Source organism: Pan paniscus, chromosome 8 (assembly GCF_029289425.2).
Source record: "Pan paniscus chromosome 8, NHGRI_mPanPan1-v2.0_pri, whole genome shotgun sequence".
In the NCBI taxonomy this organism is placed as follows: Eukaryota; Metazoa; Chordata; class Mammalia; order Primates; family Hominidae; genus Pan; species Pan paniscus.
The window spans coordinates 18033865-18050859 of NC_073257.2; positions in this window are offsets into that span (position 1 = coordinate 18033865).

The window sequence follows — 16995 nt, forward strand, 5'->3', positions numbered from 1 at the left end:
GGAAATGGTAAATAGCATAACCAAAATGAAAGGAATTTACACGGATTTAAGAAAAGTTTCTCAGCTGCTCAGCTAACACCATGAGAGAAGGTATCAGCCGCTGGGACTGAAATATTTAAGCCAAGATGCCATCTCCCTGCACACTGGCATGCGCGGCTGCCTGCAGGCTCTCCCTCTCCCACGTCCGTATCTCAGGTACCCCCTCATCCACGTGCCCCATTGACAAAGAGACGCTCTGTCCTTAGACGTGTTAATTTACTCAGCTAAGCACAGGCCTGGAAAACTGTCCAGTGAGCGAGTCCTGCCATCTGAGGATCCTTAGTCTCTAAGGACAGTCATTGCTCCCTCGTCCATCTGTCCTTTGGACCCCTCTGGGGAGCTCGTGCACCTCACCAAAGTCCCAGGTTCAAGTCCCAACCTGTGAGGCTCTGTGATCTTCTGCAGGTATCACCTGGTGGTCCCCAGGGGACCCCTAAACTCAGCTATCCCCTGCCCTGGGCCTGGGCAGGGCCTCCGCCGCCCCGCCCTGGGGGCCAGTCCTTGCTGCAGTCTCTGCAGAGAGGGCTCCACCAGAGCCAGAGTCACCTCTCAGCCGCTACGCTCCTGGCCTCTGTATGCAGGAAGCATACCCGGGCAGTAAGATGCAGAGAGAAAAGACCAGCCTTGGGAAAATCACTTGCCTTCCTGCACCCCCACATGACACTTCTGTCTAGAGAGACTTCTGGGGCATAAAGGGGCTTCCAGAAGTGACTTAGTCCAAACCCCTGCAGAGCCCACGCAGGTTTACCACATGACCTTCCTGGGCGTCTACGCTGAATTCCTCCTGGACTTGTTGAAGTTTGTCTCCGTTCTCCAGCTGTCCTAGACCACAAGGCCACTGAGTGCTCTCTCTTCTTTCCTTACCTCAGGACAGACGGCACCCACGTCTTCTAGTCTCCCTGCTCCTCTGCCTCCCTTTGGGTAGGCTGGAAATCTATAGGTCATGGACAAACCATGGCCCCCGCTCTTTTCTTGATAAGCAAAAGCAGTTTTGAGGCCTCAAAGAATTTTTGAAAACCTCTAGCAAGATGAATCACAAGATTTGGAAGCTGTATCTTCAGAAAGTCCGTTTTGTGGCTGGGGCCAGGTTTTTGCCTCTGGCATGGGTTGGGGGCTGTCCCCGGGACTTGATCAAGGGGTGGGAGGTAAGCGGTGCTGTGTCCTCTCCCAGGGGAGCCTCCTCACCAGGAGGTGTTGAGGAGCCAGGGCAGGGGGGCCGCCTGGCCTGCAGGACCAGAGCTAGGCCGCCGAGGGCCTCTCTCCCTCCACCTGCGACTGTCTGTGGCCTCGGCTCCCCTGGAGCTGGGCAAGAGCCATCCATGAGAGCGTCTGGGTCGGTTAAGGTCCCTTTCTGTACCCTGGCGATTCTCCTCTGAGGCCTATGTCTCTGTCCGTCTCCTCCAAGCCCCCCACACCCTGGCTGCACTGCGTCCTTCTCTCCTGGAGGCCCCTGGCTAAGCCCCCCGCCGTGGCCTTGCCTCTTCTCCAGGAACATGAGAGGCTGGGATTACGTCGCGTTTCCACAGGCCCACTCATTTTGTGCCACTGCCACAGTTTTGCACTTTTTCATTCATTATCTACTCAACAGTTTCAAATCTACAGTTTCTGTCTTTAGTGAACATAATTTAAATGAACACTTTATGTGATTATTCTAAATGGAAAACCAGCTTCCTTTGCTTTATATAGAAGGAAATGATAATAAGTATATATGGAAAACAAAATAATGTCAGTAAGCGCTGCCTGGGCCTCTCTGGCTCTGAGAAGGGTCTGCTGTCTCCTTTTCTGTTTGCCCTCACAAGCCCTGAAATCCCTCAGACACCATCAGTGGCACATAGCAAAATTCTGGCAAACCCTTGGAGATCTCTGTGGTCCATTTCAAAGCTACTATTTTCACTATTCTTCTGTTTCTTTCTCCCCTCTCCTCCCCAGATGCCTTAGCTACTTCCCCATGATAATTACAACACACCCACAGATACAATCCTCTGGTCTAAAAGTACCTGCTGAAAAAGACTTTTTATTTTCCAGCGCCCGCCCACAGCAAGGCACCAGGGTTGTGTTTTGGGAGAGATAAGGGGCTCTGTTTCCAACATCCCTCCCCACAGGCCCTGACAGATACCACGATGGTTCCTGATAGGAAATCCCCTCTGCCTCATGGAAAACCCAGAGAAGGAAGCCGAGTGGCCTGGGTAGACTAGGCAGCCTCCACCCGAAGCTACAGAAATAAAAACAGCCCATCTTCTCGGGGCCCCAGGCCCCGAAGCCCAGGGCCCTGATGGGCGGGAGATGAGTGCCCCACTCACAGGGACCTGTCCTGCGAAGACACAGGTGCAGCCACGGCTGTCCCCTGCCACTGTGTCTGCACCACACTCCACCAACCACAGCTGTCCCCTGCCACGGCACCTGCACCACACTCCACCAACCACAGCTGTCCCCTGCCACGGCGCCTGCACCACACTCCACCAGGCCCAGAGTGGCCCTGACTCAGGACTGCGTGATAAAGCAGAGGAAGAAGTGTCCCTGTCTCCATTTTGCAAATGAGAAAACCATGTCCAAGAGGCTCTGCCCAACATGGAACCCAGGCACGTGTTTCCAATTCAAACACGCACAAAACGCTTTGACCCCCTCTCGTACCTGTCATTCCTTCTTTCCCTTCAGCTTCTTCAAAGATGATGCCAAGTTCAAGGTCACGACAACTCCCCGTGACGGAGCCTCTGCTTCTTTCCCCACGTGGGTCCACGTGAGGCTCTGCCACACCAATGCCCGGTGCCTTCTAGAACTCAGTAGCTCAGCTGTCCACTGCCACTCATGAAGCTGATCTGAGCCCCTCAGTGGGAAGGGCAGAGTCAGTCTGGTGAAGGCCCTCCCGCCTCACAGGGTGGTCCTGAGGCTTCCCCTCCTGGCAGTGGTTGGGCTGCCCCCTCCTGCCTTCCCCTCCCTGGAGGGCCCCGAGGTCATCCCCTCCCATCTCCACCCACCCTATCCAACCCTGGGGTGGCAGGTCGTGAGTGACAGCCCCAAGGACACCAAGGGATGAAGCTTCTCCTGTGCTGAGATCCTTCTCGGACTTTCTCAGAGGCCACGCAGAACAGGAGGCCCCATCTCCCGTTCTTACTCAGAAGCTGTCAGCAGGGCTGGGCTCAAGATGAACCCGTGGCCGGCCCCACTCCCCAGCTCTTGCTTCAGGGCCTCACGTTTCGCCCCCTGAGGCCTGGGGGCTCCATCCTCACGGCTGGAGGGGCTCTCAGAACATCTGGTGGGCTCCGTCCTCACGGCTGGAGGGGCTCTCAGAACATCTGGTGGGCTCCGTCCTCACGGCTGGAGGGGCTCTCAGAACATCTGGTGCACGGCTCCCAACTCTCTTCTGGCCAAGGATCCTGTGTTCCTCAAATGTCTTTCTACCAAACACAGTTGCTGTGTAACCACTCATTTCATTTTCCTAATTTGTGTTGATCCAGGACACGGGAGGAGACCTGGGCAGCGGCGGACTCCTTGCAGGTCGCTCTGCGGTGAGGACGCCACAGGCACCAGGGTGTTTCTCCTCAGGACATGCACTTGTAACAACATGTTTGGCCCTTTTTTACCCCCTTGTGTTGGTTTCCTACAACTATGTAGCAAGGTACCAAGACTGGGTGGCCTAAAACAGCAGAAATGTATCGTTTCTCAGTTCTGGGGGCCAGAAGTCTGAGACACAGGTGTGGGAATGTTAGGGGTGGCAAATATCTGAGTTACTGGCAAGTCGGCAAAAACCTCAATTCTTGCCTCCTCAGAAGAAAGGATTCAACAGAGGGGCATACGGCAGAAAAAGAGACCAAGGCAAATTTCAGAGCAGGGGTGGAAGTTTATTAAAAAGCTTTGGAGCAGGAAAGAAAGGGAAGAACAACTGGAAGAGACCCAAGCGGACCCCTGGAAGGACGAGTGCAGCCTTTGACCTTTGGATTTGGGGCTGGAAACATTGGCATCCTTCCGGGGTCCCGTTCCTCTTCCGTGCTTTTTCCCTCAGGGTGGGCCGCCTGCACACGCGGTGCCCTCCTCAGCCCCAGGAGGCGAACACCGGGCCCTGAGTTTAGGAAGTGGTGGGTGTCCCTCCCTGAGACTTTCTTCCCTTTTCCAGTGGAGTGCCCTCAAAGGCCGTACTCCTCCGTTTTGTCTCTTAATGCCCATCCCTGAGCCTACTCGCCCCATTTCTGAGACTTTGTTGGAAGCCGATTACACATCTCGAGACTTTTTATCTGTTTGGGGAATCACCTCTCCCTGGAGCCTGTGATCAATGATTGTTTTTAGATAGGCGGTGGGATAACTGCTGAACTCTCACCCGATGATCCCCTGACATTCCTGGTGGGTGGCAGGGGAGCCCTCTGCTGCCCGGCTGGGCCTGATTAACCACCTGCAACAGGCAGGGCCCTGAGGGAGAATCCCTCCACATCTCTCTGATCATCCAGGGCAGCCAGGACCCCTCCGTGCAGTCTCTGCCTCCGTCTTCAAATGACCGCGGTCTCTGGGTCTCTGTGTTTGTGTCTCCTTCTCTTAGGACAACAGTCAGTGGATTTCCGGCCCACCCTAAATCCAGGTGATCTCCCCTCGAGATCTTTAATTACGTCTGCAAAGACTCTATTTCTAAATAAGGGCCCATTCACATGACTGGGTGTTAGAGCGTGGACATACCCTTTTGGAGGCCCCCTTCAACCCACGGCCCCCTCACCAGTGAACAGTAAGTTCTGCATGGACAGAGACCATTTCTGTCCTGTTCATATCACATCATCAGAGCCTTCACAACAGTTATTCAAACACATTTACTCAAAATACTGAAGTTTGACCTTCTTCTCCTCTGTAGGTTAAGAGAAATTTCCACTCTACTTTTTAAATACAGTAGATGATTATTTCTCTGGGAATCTAAGTATCAGAAGCATAAAAATAACAAAGTGGCTTTTAAAGGGACTCAAAATGAGACCCACCATGATATTCATGCCAACATCACAAATGACAGCAACATATCCTCAACTTTTGCTTATTTCTTCCCAAACATTTTATCCTAAATTGTGTATCATACCAATTTTTCCAAATACATTGTTTGTTTATTTTCAGTCACTGGGATTGTTTGCATTTGGACATCAAATTTGGACCTGGCAGGGTGGCTTAGGTCCATAATCCCAGCATTTTGGGAGGCCAAAGCAGGAGGATCCCTTGAGCCTAGAAGTTTAAGACCAGCAAAGGAAACATAGCAAGACTGTATCTCTACAAAAAAAAAAAAAACAAAAGAAACAAGGCTGGGTGCAGTGGCTCACACCCCAGTGCACTGCAGTGCAGTCTTGGCTCACTGCAACCTCCTCCTCCCGGATTCAAGTGATTCTTGTACCTCAGCCTCCTGTGCTGCTGGGATTACAGGCCGGTTAATTTTTGTATTTTTGGTAGAGATGGGGTTTTGCCATGTTGGCCAGGCTGGTCTTGAACTCCTGACCTCAGGTGATCCACCCGCCTCAGCCTCCCAAAGTGCTTGGATTACAGGTGTGAGCTGGAGATTAGGAAGGGCCTGGGCCTGCAGGCGGAGGAGAGGCAGCTCTCCCTGCTGACTCCCCCCTCCCTGACCCTCCCCTCCTGGTCAGCACCTTCCTGGCTTGAGAGGAGTCCAGGACTTTTCTCCAAATTCTGGAGACAGGCAGGCCCCAGGGTTAGAAGCAGCACATTCTACCCTGTTCCGATCACAGCCTGAGTCTTGGACAAGGGCTCCTCCGGCTCTCGGTGGCTCCAGGATTCTGAGAACTCTGACATGCTTCCACCATCTGACAGGCAAGAGGCCAGATGGGCCTGGTTGGCCCACCCTCCCGATGGTACCAGCAGTAACTCTGACCCAGCAGGGCGTGGACACGGCTCAGCCTGGTGGGGCTGGAGTCTCTCCCGTCCCCTGCTCACTCCCCTCCCACCTCGTCCAGAACTGCTCAAGGCCCCAGGGTTACTAAGTCAGGCCCTGTCCCTCCAACGCCTTCCTCTCTGCTTCCCCTCCCCACGTTCCTTCCTTCCTCTGCTGACTGCCTCCACCTTCCCTCCTGTCCTAATCAGCTCAGGCTTAGGTGGCCGAATCTGCCTCCTACAGGGCCCATCTCCCTGCCCTCCTTCATACCACACATCACTGCCAGCATAATCTTCCTAAAGCACAATTTGGCCGCACGCCCCCACAGGTTAAAAACCTTCCGTGAGTCTCCATCTGATCTTCTGGGGAAGAAATAGCACTAATCTTGGTGACATTATGCAAAACACTTCTGCTGCCCCACAGACGCTGTTCTTAGCACTTTCTCCACATCCCCCCACCCCCCACCGTCCTCACAACCACGTTGAGGCGGGTCTCACTGTTACCCCCAGCTACAGTTGAGGAGACTGAGGCAGAGAGAGCCACTGACTTGCCCAAGGCCATATCACCAGGCTTCACTGGGACTTGAAAAGGATCCAGACTCCTTCAGCAAACCATCAGGCTGTCTGCGACGGCATTCGACCTCTCCCTTACCTCCCAGGCAGCGCGGGCTCCCCAAAAGACACTGACGCTCCCACTTCCAAACCGTCACTCATGCAGTTTCCTCACCAAGAACACCCCACCCCTGTTGAAATCTGCCCCCGCCTCAGTGCCACCTCCTGGAAGTCTGTCCCCTACTCTGAGCACCTCCTCAAATGGGAATCCACTGACGAGGGACCTGACCCACTGTCTTTGCATGGCCATTTATGTTACATCTCCTGGGCCCAGAGGCCGGCGCAGCGTCTCCCTCCAAGTCCCTGCAGACCCACAGTAAGGAGGAGCACCCAAGGAAACACTTGTAGAATAGTGAGTGAGTGAATGAAAGTCACCAACACCTCCTCCACGAAGCCACGACCACAAGGCTCCCGGTGCAGGAAAATACTGTTCATCAAAAGCACTGAGATTTGTTTTTGTTTGTTTTGTTTTTGTTTTTGTTTGAGACGGAGTCTTGCTCTGCCGCCCAGGCTGGAGTACAGTGGTGCGATCTCGGCTCACTGCAAGCTCCGCCTCCCAGGTTTAAGCAATTCAACTGCCTCAGCCTCCTGAGTCGTTTGGATTATAGGTGCCTGCCACCACACCTTAATTTTTGTATTTTTAGTGAAGATGGGGTTTCACCATGTTGGCCAGGTTAGTCTCGAACTCCTGGCCTCAAGTGATCCACCTACCTCGGGTTTCCAAAGTGCTGGGATTCCAGTTGTGAGTCACCGTGCCCGGTCCAAAACACTGAGATTTGACTTCTTCCTAGGCCAAAGGTCATCTGGGCAGCAAGGCAGGAGCTCCCGGATCAGGAAAGTGCAGGCACACCATGTCTCTGAGTGGTGGGGTGGGGACAGAGGCTGGCAGGCCACCAACAGGGCAGCATCTGCTCCCAACCAAGGCGACTCAGACCTCGCCTTGTCCAACCTGCAGGCCTCCCAACAGTGGGGCTCTATAAGGCTGGCGTTCGCCTCCGGGGTTCTCCCCGACACTGGATGCCAACCTGCCCAGGGGCAGAAGGGAGGTTGGGCGTGGGGAGTGCTGGGTACAGTCAGAGTCTCCAGGACAGTTTGGAGCGGTGCCTCTTAATCTTGGCCGCACAGCACCTGGGAGCTTTAAATAGACCCCCACGCCTGGGCGCCCCCACCGCTGACCCACCAGGGCTCAGTGCAGGGGGATGGCTCACACGGCACATTCTCCAGAAGCTCCTGGGGTAGCTTCCAGGTGCAGCCGGGGTTGGGAATCGCTGGCTTATGCAACCCAGCAGAGAGGCGGGAAAGGCAGAGCTGAGATCGGGTGGGGCCACCTGTGGTGGGGAAAGAGATGAGCTCACACCTGGAGATGGTAAACAGTGCAAAAGCAAGAAGAAGCTTGCAGAAGGAGTCGTTGGGCCTTTGCCCCAGCTGCAGCCACGTGAGAGGGAAACCAGGGGAGGAGCAAGGTGCAGGCATCTGTGGGCTGGGCAGGGCCTGACTTCACTGGGCCCAGGCTGGGAAGGCCTCACCTGCTTCTCCAGCGGGAATGGAGGGCGACCTGCGCAGCCTAGGCACTGCGGCCGTGGTTCACATGCAAAAACTAAAAGCTGGACTCATTTTCAGAGAAACTGAGATAGAATACTCTACCTAGATTGTTTCTGGAACACATGATCACCGTACCTGTTGGGAATCTGTTCTTGATGAGTTTTGTTGTTGTTTTTATAAAAGGGGGACCCACTGTGGAGAGAGAAACAATGGCTTGAACTCTTAAAAGCTGGTCTTAGAGGTCTGGAGTCCACATCTTTGACTACCTGGCAGGGTGACATGCCTTTGACTCTCCCTATGTTTGGACCAAGAGGGGATGAGTTGGGATTTTGTGATCATATGAGGACTATTTTCATGGTTCTTGGACAACAAAAAGAGAGAACAAGACAGGAGTCCTCTCTCTGCAGTTGCGTTTCTGACTCTTCCTCTTGTTGCAGAGTACGACTCTGTGAAGATTTCCTTTAATCCCATCAGCACTACGGAAGCCATCTCCCCCATGCTGGAGATGAGGCCTCCCGGGCAAAGGAGCCTGCCAGGTCGTGCCATCACAGTGCATGTGGAGGGTTTCATGCAGAATCCAACACACTTGAGGAGCCTGTCATCTAGTTTAAGCATTGATGGGCTTTATTTCACTATTCAGGGTTCTGAGGATGGAGAATAGGCCTTGTCCACTAGGAATGATGTAAGAGGTGCACTCTGAAAGGAACTGTACAAATAGGGAGAGATCACCTTCAGCCATTTGCTTGGAAAAGAGGTGCAGAGGACCCCCCTCTGCGCCAGGCCCGGCTGTGGAAAGCTTCCAAAAGCAGGAGGCATTTGATGTGGATCTTAACAGAAGGATTGGGTCACCAGGCCTACCAGGATGGATATAAACTAGGATTTAAAAGATCCAGGGGGCAATCCAATGAAGAAAATGTATTATTTCGTATATGAAATTTGAAACATGTATTTGGATCAGAAGTAGAGTAATTCAATCTACCGACAAATCAATCTACTGAAGAACCTCTTGGAAGATTTGGGGGAAGTTTTGCTTTACCTGAGATTAGTTTTGGTTTTCCCAATGCTGTCCCACCCAAGTCAACTCCAGTAGCTTCATGAGTTCAGTTCTCCCCTGCTGAATGTCAGTTTCATGTGTGATTCATATTTCAGACTCCAAGCACTTACCAAATACTTAAACCACTTGCAAAATATCCATTTGATTGAGCCAGTGAATAAATCAGTGAATTGAAAGAAGTACTAAAGCAGTAGATTTAAGTTGAAATTCTATTAGGGGAAAGAAACCTGCCAATCTCTAAAATCCTGGACGTTGAAGACGTGTCCAATGGCTGAATCTTGAAATGAACCAGAAGCTCTCTTTCTCCAAAACCATTGAACCAAAATGCTAAAAATGAAACAACAAAACAAAAACAGACAACTTTAAACACTGTCAGGTTATGGTACAATGGTTAGGTGAACTGACTGCCGCTAAAATAATTTACTAAAAGTAGAACTGAACAAAACTAAAAATTTAAACTCGGTAAATAAAACGTCAAAGAAATAGTCAACAACTTAGAATAGCTCATCCAATGTGAATTTCTGTGATCTTTATTAAGTATCCTTTAAAAAAAACTTTTTAGTAAGTTGGGAAATACCAGCACATTTACCATTTGCAGAACTAAGCTTCTGGCAAGTCAATTTTCAGAGAAGCAGCTTTCAAAGAACTGGGTTTTCCTAAGTAACCTGAAGCTGCGCCAGCTGCTCGGATGCTTCCTGGGCTCTGTCTACTCTCTTTGGTGTTCTGAGCTGAGACCGGGCACCCTTGTGGACCCAGATGTGGAGCATAGCCTGGTCTCTGCCCTTGAGGGTCTTCAAGGCCATTCAGAGTCGGCAGAGAGGCCATGTCTGTGCATCTCTCGTAACTCACAGTCACCAGCTTCCGGAAGACATTCCACTATGTGGGTCCCACCCAACCCCACCACCAGACCCCCACCTCAAAACCAGTCCCTGGGCAGAGTATGCCCAGGAAGCACCCCTTGAAGGCAGTCCCCTGACCCCCTTCTGAGCCCTTGAATTCCACTCCAGGTCCTTCTCAGCACCTCACTCTAAGACCTGAAGTGAGCCACTTCCTCTCCTGTCCCTCAAGTTCCCTTCTTCGTCTCTTGGGACAGTAGATTCAGAGAATCTGCTGCTTTCTTATTGCTTTGTGGCCCCATCAAAGCCCTTCTTAAGAATGGGCTCGACAACAATGAACAACTGGCTTAGAACACCCTGTCTCTGTTATTCTGTCTGCCCCAGACAGGTCTTCTGCCTCCCTAGGCTGTCTGAGTGGCTTCACTTCTCTCCTTCCTTAATGCTTCTCTCTGATTGCCCATTCCCCAGACCTCCAAATCAGCACAGAGCTTCCTGCCACAGCCCTCTTTGTAGGGGGCTCACCCCTGCCCCCCTGCCTGGGTCCGACTGCCAAGGCCATAGCCCTGGCATGGGCACCCAGACTCCCTGATGCCAAGTTGGCCACAAGCCTGGAGCAGGCCTTGGCTCTGGGATTCCAGACTGTATTCCCATGACATGATGGATGTTCTGAGAGGGACAGAATCGCCGAACTCAGGCCGGGGATCCTGTCTCTCCTTCACTGTTCTTCCCTTAGACCCTCATACCCGGGGCAGTGTGTGTGGCTGGGGACTCATGAGTCACACCTGCTGTGAGCACTGAGCACCTGCTACGTGGCAGGGGCTGCACTGGGTCATGTGTGGACTCCACAGGCAAAGGCCACCTTGGGACATGCTCACAGCAGCACGCTTCAGAAGCCTGGGCTCTTCAGTGGGCTCTGAGTGCTTTCTAGTACCTTCCACAGGCAGTGTGCCCAGTGCTAGCCTCACAGCACCCAGTAGCCCAGGTATTATTATTGATCTCATTTTCCAGGTAAGAAAACTGAGACTCAGAGAAGTCAAGGTATTTGCTCAAGGCCACATGGACAGCGGATCTGGGATTTAATTCCTTCTCCATCTCATTCTGGAGGCTCCAGGGGTGACACAACCATTGAATGGAATATGATCAGCCACTAAAAGCAATGGCGGGGGTCTCCATTATTTTCACAAGGAAAGGTGTCCACAATACAGCATTAGATAGAGAATGGTTACAGAGTCATCTGCATGATGCCATTTCTGGGAAGGAAAAGTATGTAGAAATAGAAGTATGTGAGTGGATGGAAAAGGAAAAAAAAAAGGCAGGGTATGTTCCAAAATATTTACACATGGTCTTTGCTTAGAAAATTGTTTCCATTTTATCCTGCTGTCTATGCTTGTGTAGGTGAGCACTGGACTGACAATTCTGAAGTCCCTTCCTGATGACCAGCGTGACCTTTTCCTTCCCAAGAACTACGTTTCTCTTGCTCCTCGCCTCCCCACCTTACACAAGGCACAGCTGAGCCCAGACAGGGGTGGCAGCTGACCTAAAACCACCCAGCAGAGCACATCCCAAGCTTCAGGCCTGGAGTCCAGGAGTCTTGACTCCACACTCACGGGGGGCCTGGGGCCTGACCAGACCAGTGAGGCCTCTGACCCTTCACTCCCTGAGAGAATGCGCCTCAGCCTGTGCAGCAGCTGCCCCCAGGCCCTCCTTCAATACCAGTCCTAGGTAGAAAGGCTGATGGTGGCCCAGGAAGAGGGTCTGGGCTTGGCCTGGCCACTGCAGGAGACTCCAGGGTTCACCTTTCCCCTTTGCTCCCACCACCTGGAATCCCTGCTGCCTGAAGCATCCCCACTATGGCATCCCTCTAAGCAAGACCAGAGCTCATCATTCTTCAGCAGCTGTTCTGGTGGGCTCGACCAAGAAGTCAAGGACCCCCTGACAAGGAAGCTTCAGCGCAAGCCAGCGGCTCTTGGTGTGTGTGTGGAGTGGGCGTGAGTGAGTGTCTCTTCCTCAGTGCACATGCCTGACTCCCGTCCACTCCATACCCTCCTGATATGGCCTGGGGAGGGACTGGCCAACAGACACTCCCCAGGCCTGACCCTCTCCTGTCCCCCTGTGCCTGCCCAAACTGTGCGCTGACATTGGTGCTGCCTCCATGCAGAGCCGGGAAGGATCAGACCCATGGCTGGGTCAGGGATCCTGCCCAAGAAGAGGGAGAGGTGGGGGTTGGCTGATTTGCAGGATTTGGTTCCATGGAGAGCTGGAGAAATGGATTCCAGGAAACCAGGAAGGCAGGGAGAGCAGACACCTGAGGTGGGAGAGAGGGGCCTGGGCAGCCAGAGCCCAGGGTGGGGGTGTGGAATGTCGGCACGTCCCTGGAAGCTAAGCAGGAATGTGGTGGGAGACATACACCCATGGGTGCTTCCAAGAGGCACAGCGAATTCCTGCTGTCAGGCAGAATTCCCAGAAACAGCAGGTGAGTGGTCTCTACTCACCTTAGAAACGCCCACCGCACAGGAGACTGGCGAAGCTCCCTCTCGAACTTTCTCCCTGCTCGACGACCTCCCTCCTGCCCCCTCCTCTCATCTTCAGGCTTCTTGTCTTTGCTAAGACTCCAGGGGAGTCCAGGGAGGCCAAGGGGGTCCCTCCTCCAGCAAACATTCACTGAGGGAGGAGTGGCCCTGTTTATTCAAAGCAATTCATATGTTCTGTGTGCAGCAGGCTACACCCTGGAGGTACAGGAATTAGGAACTGCCCTGCAGGCCCTGAGGGGCTCCAGGCTGGATCTGAAGGAGAAGAAAAATTGAGAAACTGCTGTTTACCCAGAGAAAGGTAAATATTGTCAGTGAGGAATGTGCAAACGGCCCAGGGTTAGAGGATGACCTTCCCTGCAGAAAAGGCCCCAGGGATTGCACAGGATGCCAGGCTGATCCTTCTTTAGTCTCCTGGGCCCTCCTTCAATACCAGGCTGATCCTTCTTTAGTCTCCTGGGCCCTCCTTCAATACCAGGCTGATCCTTCTTTAGTCTCCTGGGCCCTCCTTCATTACCAGGCTGATCCTTCTTCAGTCCCCTGGGCCCTTCTTCAATACCAGGCTGATCCTTCTTTAGTCCCCTGGGCCCTCCTTCATTACCAGGCTGATCCTTCTTCAGTCCCCTGGGCCCTCCTTCAATACCAGGCTGATCCTTCTTCAGTTCCCTGGGCCCTCCTTCAATACCAGGCTGATCCTTCTTTAGTCTCCTGGGCCCTCCTTCAATACCAGGCTGATCCTTCTTCAGTCTGGCATCCTGGGCAATTCCTGGGACTTTTCTGCAGGGAAGGTTGCCCTTTCCTCTACAACCCTCCTCCTTGCCCCATTAAAAGATCCCCCAATAAAAGTCAATCAGATGGCTCGCCCTGCCTGTAATCCCAGCACTTTGGGAGGTGGATCACCTGAGGTCAGGAGTTCAAGACCAGCCTGTCCAACACGGAGAAAGCCCGTCTTTACTAAAATGCAAAAATAAGCCAGCATGGTGCACGCCTATAATCCCAGCTACTTGGGAGGCTGAGGCAGGAGAATCACTTGAACCCAGGAGGCTGAGGTTGAAGTGAGCTGAGATCGCACATCTGTATTCCAGCCTTGGGTGACAGAGCCAGACTCCGTCTCAAAAACAAAAAAAGTCAGTCAGACCAAGGCTTTTGGGGCCCTGACCCCCATTTCCCTCGAAGTGTATGGGTTTCTAGACAGGTTTTTAGCCACCGGGTACCATTCCGTCATCCTCATCTGGGTCGATCAGCTCAGCCCTGGTGCCCTCCACTGTCCCGGTTCTAACATTGCAAGCCCAGCATTCCAAGACCCCTTACACCCCAGCCAGTCAGCATGGTGCCCACCCCATTGCCTGAGCTCTTAGCCCACAGGGGAGCTCCCCTATTGCCTGCAGAAAAAGGAACAGAGTGTGGTCCACACCACAGGTCTGCAGGCCTGGTCTCCTGGCTACTCCCCCAGCAGCAAATCAGCCTGAGCTGCTTTCTCTCACCTACTCCCTTACACGTGGAGCTGATTCCGTTTCTAAGTGAGTGGATAGAGAGGGGGATGGAAGAGCTAGCAGATGCCTCCATTGCCTGCAGAGACGGCAACAGGACCGTGTTTCTGAGGGTGGGCCAGGGCCTTCCTTCCTGGGACCCAGGAACTTCCATTCCAGTGCATTTTCTTCTCAAAGGTTGGACCTTGGTCCACGGTTGCAAGGAGAGCCCAGATCTAACCATCATCACAAATCTGGATGTATATGCTGACCCTAGAGTTGGTAACGCTACTGTAGAAAATGTCTTCTTTGGCCAGGTGTGGTGGCTCATGCCTGTAATTCTGGCACTTTGGGAGGCCGAGGCGAGTGGATCACCTGAGGTCAGGAGTTCGAGACCAGCCTATCCAACAGGGTGAAACCCTGTCTCTACTAAAAAATACAAAAAAAATTGCTGGGCATGGTGGCGCACGCCTATAATCCCAGCTACTCGGGAGGCTGAGGCAGGAGAATCGCTTGAACCTGGGAGACAGAGGTTGCAGTGAGCCGAGATCACACCACGGCACACCAGCCTGGGTTACAGAGCGAGATTCCATCTCGAAAAAAAAGAAAAAAAAATGCCTTGTTTTTTTTTTTCTTTTTGGTTTTGGTTTTTCTTCAGCCCTTCCAGATTCTGTCCCAACCCCCAACTATAGAAATGGAGACAGTCAGGTGCCGTGCTAGCTCCATGGAAAACTCAAGCCCTTTCCTCCTGAGTCAGTCAACAGACTGTGGAGTCGGGGCCAGTGGGGCAGGGGCTTCCCACAGGGGAAAATCCAGCAAAGCTTCACGCAGGATGGTCGAGTTTCCCCGTGTGCTCTCTGTGATTTCTAACCTTCCATGATGCGCCCATATTATTTTTAGTATGAAACATTTCAGACACATAAAAATATAGAGACTAACATAGAGGACACCCACATAACCATCAACATCATCAGCTAAAGAAATGAAACCTTCAGAACCAGCTGAGGCCCCTCTGATGCCTTCCCCAAACCCCTCCCGCCTGCTCCAGAGCAAGCGTCAGTCCTGAATTAGAAGTTTATTTTCCCCATGTATGAGCTGCATGTGTCTTCAAAATCAGGTATTTTTTAAAAGAAAAGAAAATCGATTTTGCCCTCTACAGATTTAAGCTGCTGTTCTCAGACTTTGGGACCCTCCCGGACCAGGAGCATTTCCAGAGAAATTTGTGTAATGGTGAGACTCTCCATTTTGCAGAGTAAGAACATGAAGGAAAAGAAACACCAAAAAAAAAAAAATCTCCTGTGATTCCAGTAGCTTCCTAAGAGAAAGGAATTCAGTGGTGAAAATGCACCATATCCTCAGAATTTAAAAAGTGAACGCAAAGCCTTTATTTTTCTTTTGTTATTTTATTTTATTTTCCCACACAGACCCTGGAAAACCTCTTCTTGACCAGCTCAGCACTGAGGAATCATCACTTCAGAAATGAGACCTCCGTGACCCGCGTCCCTAAGAGGATGGGGCTTTCCTGGCGGACCTCCGGGCAGAGCCAGGATGGGCATAGACTTTGCCGCCGGCCTCCTGCTCAGTCAGGTGAGCAGGCAGGTCTCAGGCTGCCTCTGCTCTGTTACCCTCTCACCTCCCTATCTTCTCTGTTCCACCCCCTCTGCAGCCCTTCCTGTTCAGAGCCCTGAGGGAGGAGACTGGGGTGTCCACCTCTCCTCTCCCTAGCCCCAGGTGCTCCCTGCCCACAGCCCAGGCAGAGGAGGGAAGGTCTGACCCCAGCCCTGAGGCTGGAAGGGCCTGGAGGGCACTGGCCAGGCTCTGAGCACCGGGCAAGAAGGAACAGGTCTCAATGAGTGACCGCAAGAGATCATGGTGACTCCTGAAAACGCCCAGGCCCCGCCTCAGTGCCCCGGGCTACCCCTGGCCCCCCAGGCTTTGTGCTGAAGCCGAGATAAAGTGGACAGGCGCACCTCACTCCTCCACAGGTGTGCCCCACCCCCCCACCCGCAGGTCTGCCCGAGAGCACGGCAGGTGGGAAAGAGACGAATCCTGACTCCAAGGCCAGGGCCGCCACCTCCCCAAAGCCCAATTTCACCCAATGCTACCATAAGTTGGCCTGGGCTGCTCCTGTACCCACCTGGGGCTTCAGTTTCCACATCTGCCAAGCAAGGTGCCTGGGTCCGACCATCTGAGACCCAGGACAAAGGGAGCCCTGGGAACGCCGGGCTGTGATGAGCGAGCCTGGGTCTCGTTTCTAAACCTCACAGCACCAACACAACCCAAGTCCATACAGGGCTGTGCCCTGTCAGGGTGGAGGGCCCTGCCTGTTCAGCCCGGTCCTTCTCCCGCTTGCTCTGCCCTTTCCCCACCTCCCCCAACCCTAACCACACAGACGCACGCACACACACACACAGAGACACACACAGACACAGATGCACAGATGCACACACAGACACACACAGACTCACAGACACATAGACACAAAGATACACACACAGACACAGAGACACATAGATGCACACACAGACACAGACTCACGGATACAGACAGACACACAGACACACACAGACAGTGACACACAGACACACACAAAGACACACAGACAGACACATACAGACACACACGGACACAGACATTCATGCAGACCCACAGATAGACACACACAGACACACAGATACATAGACACAGACACAGACAGACAGACACACACACACATAGACACACAGACACACGGATAGATACACAGACACACAGACAAAGACATACCCAGACACACACACACACAGAGATATACAGACACACAGATACACACAGATACATACACAGGCACACACACGAACACACAGACATACCTAGACACACAGATACACACACAGAGCCACACACAGACACACATATACACATACACAGACACATATGCACAGACATAAACACATACACAGACACAGACACACAGACACACACAAACACACAGACACACAGACACACAGATAGGCACACAGACACACACAAACACATACACAGACACACACGCAGACACAGACACACACAGATAAACACACACAGACACA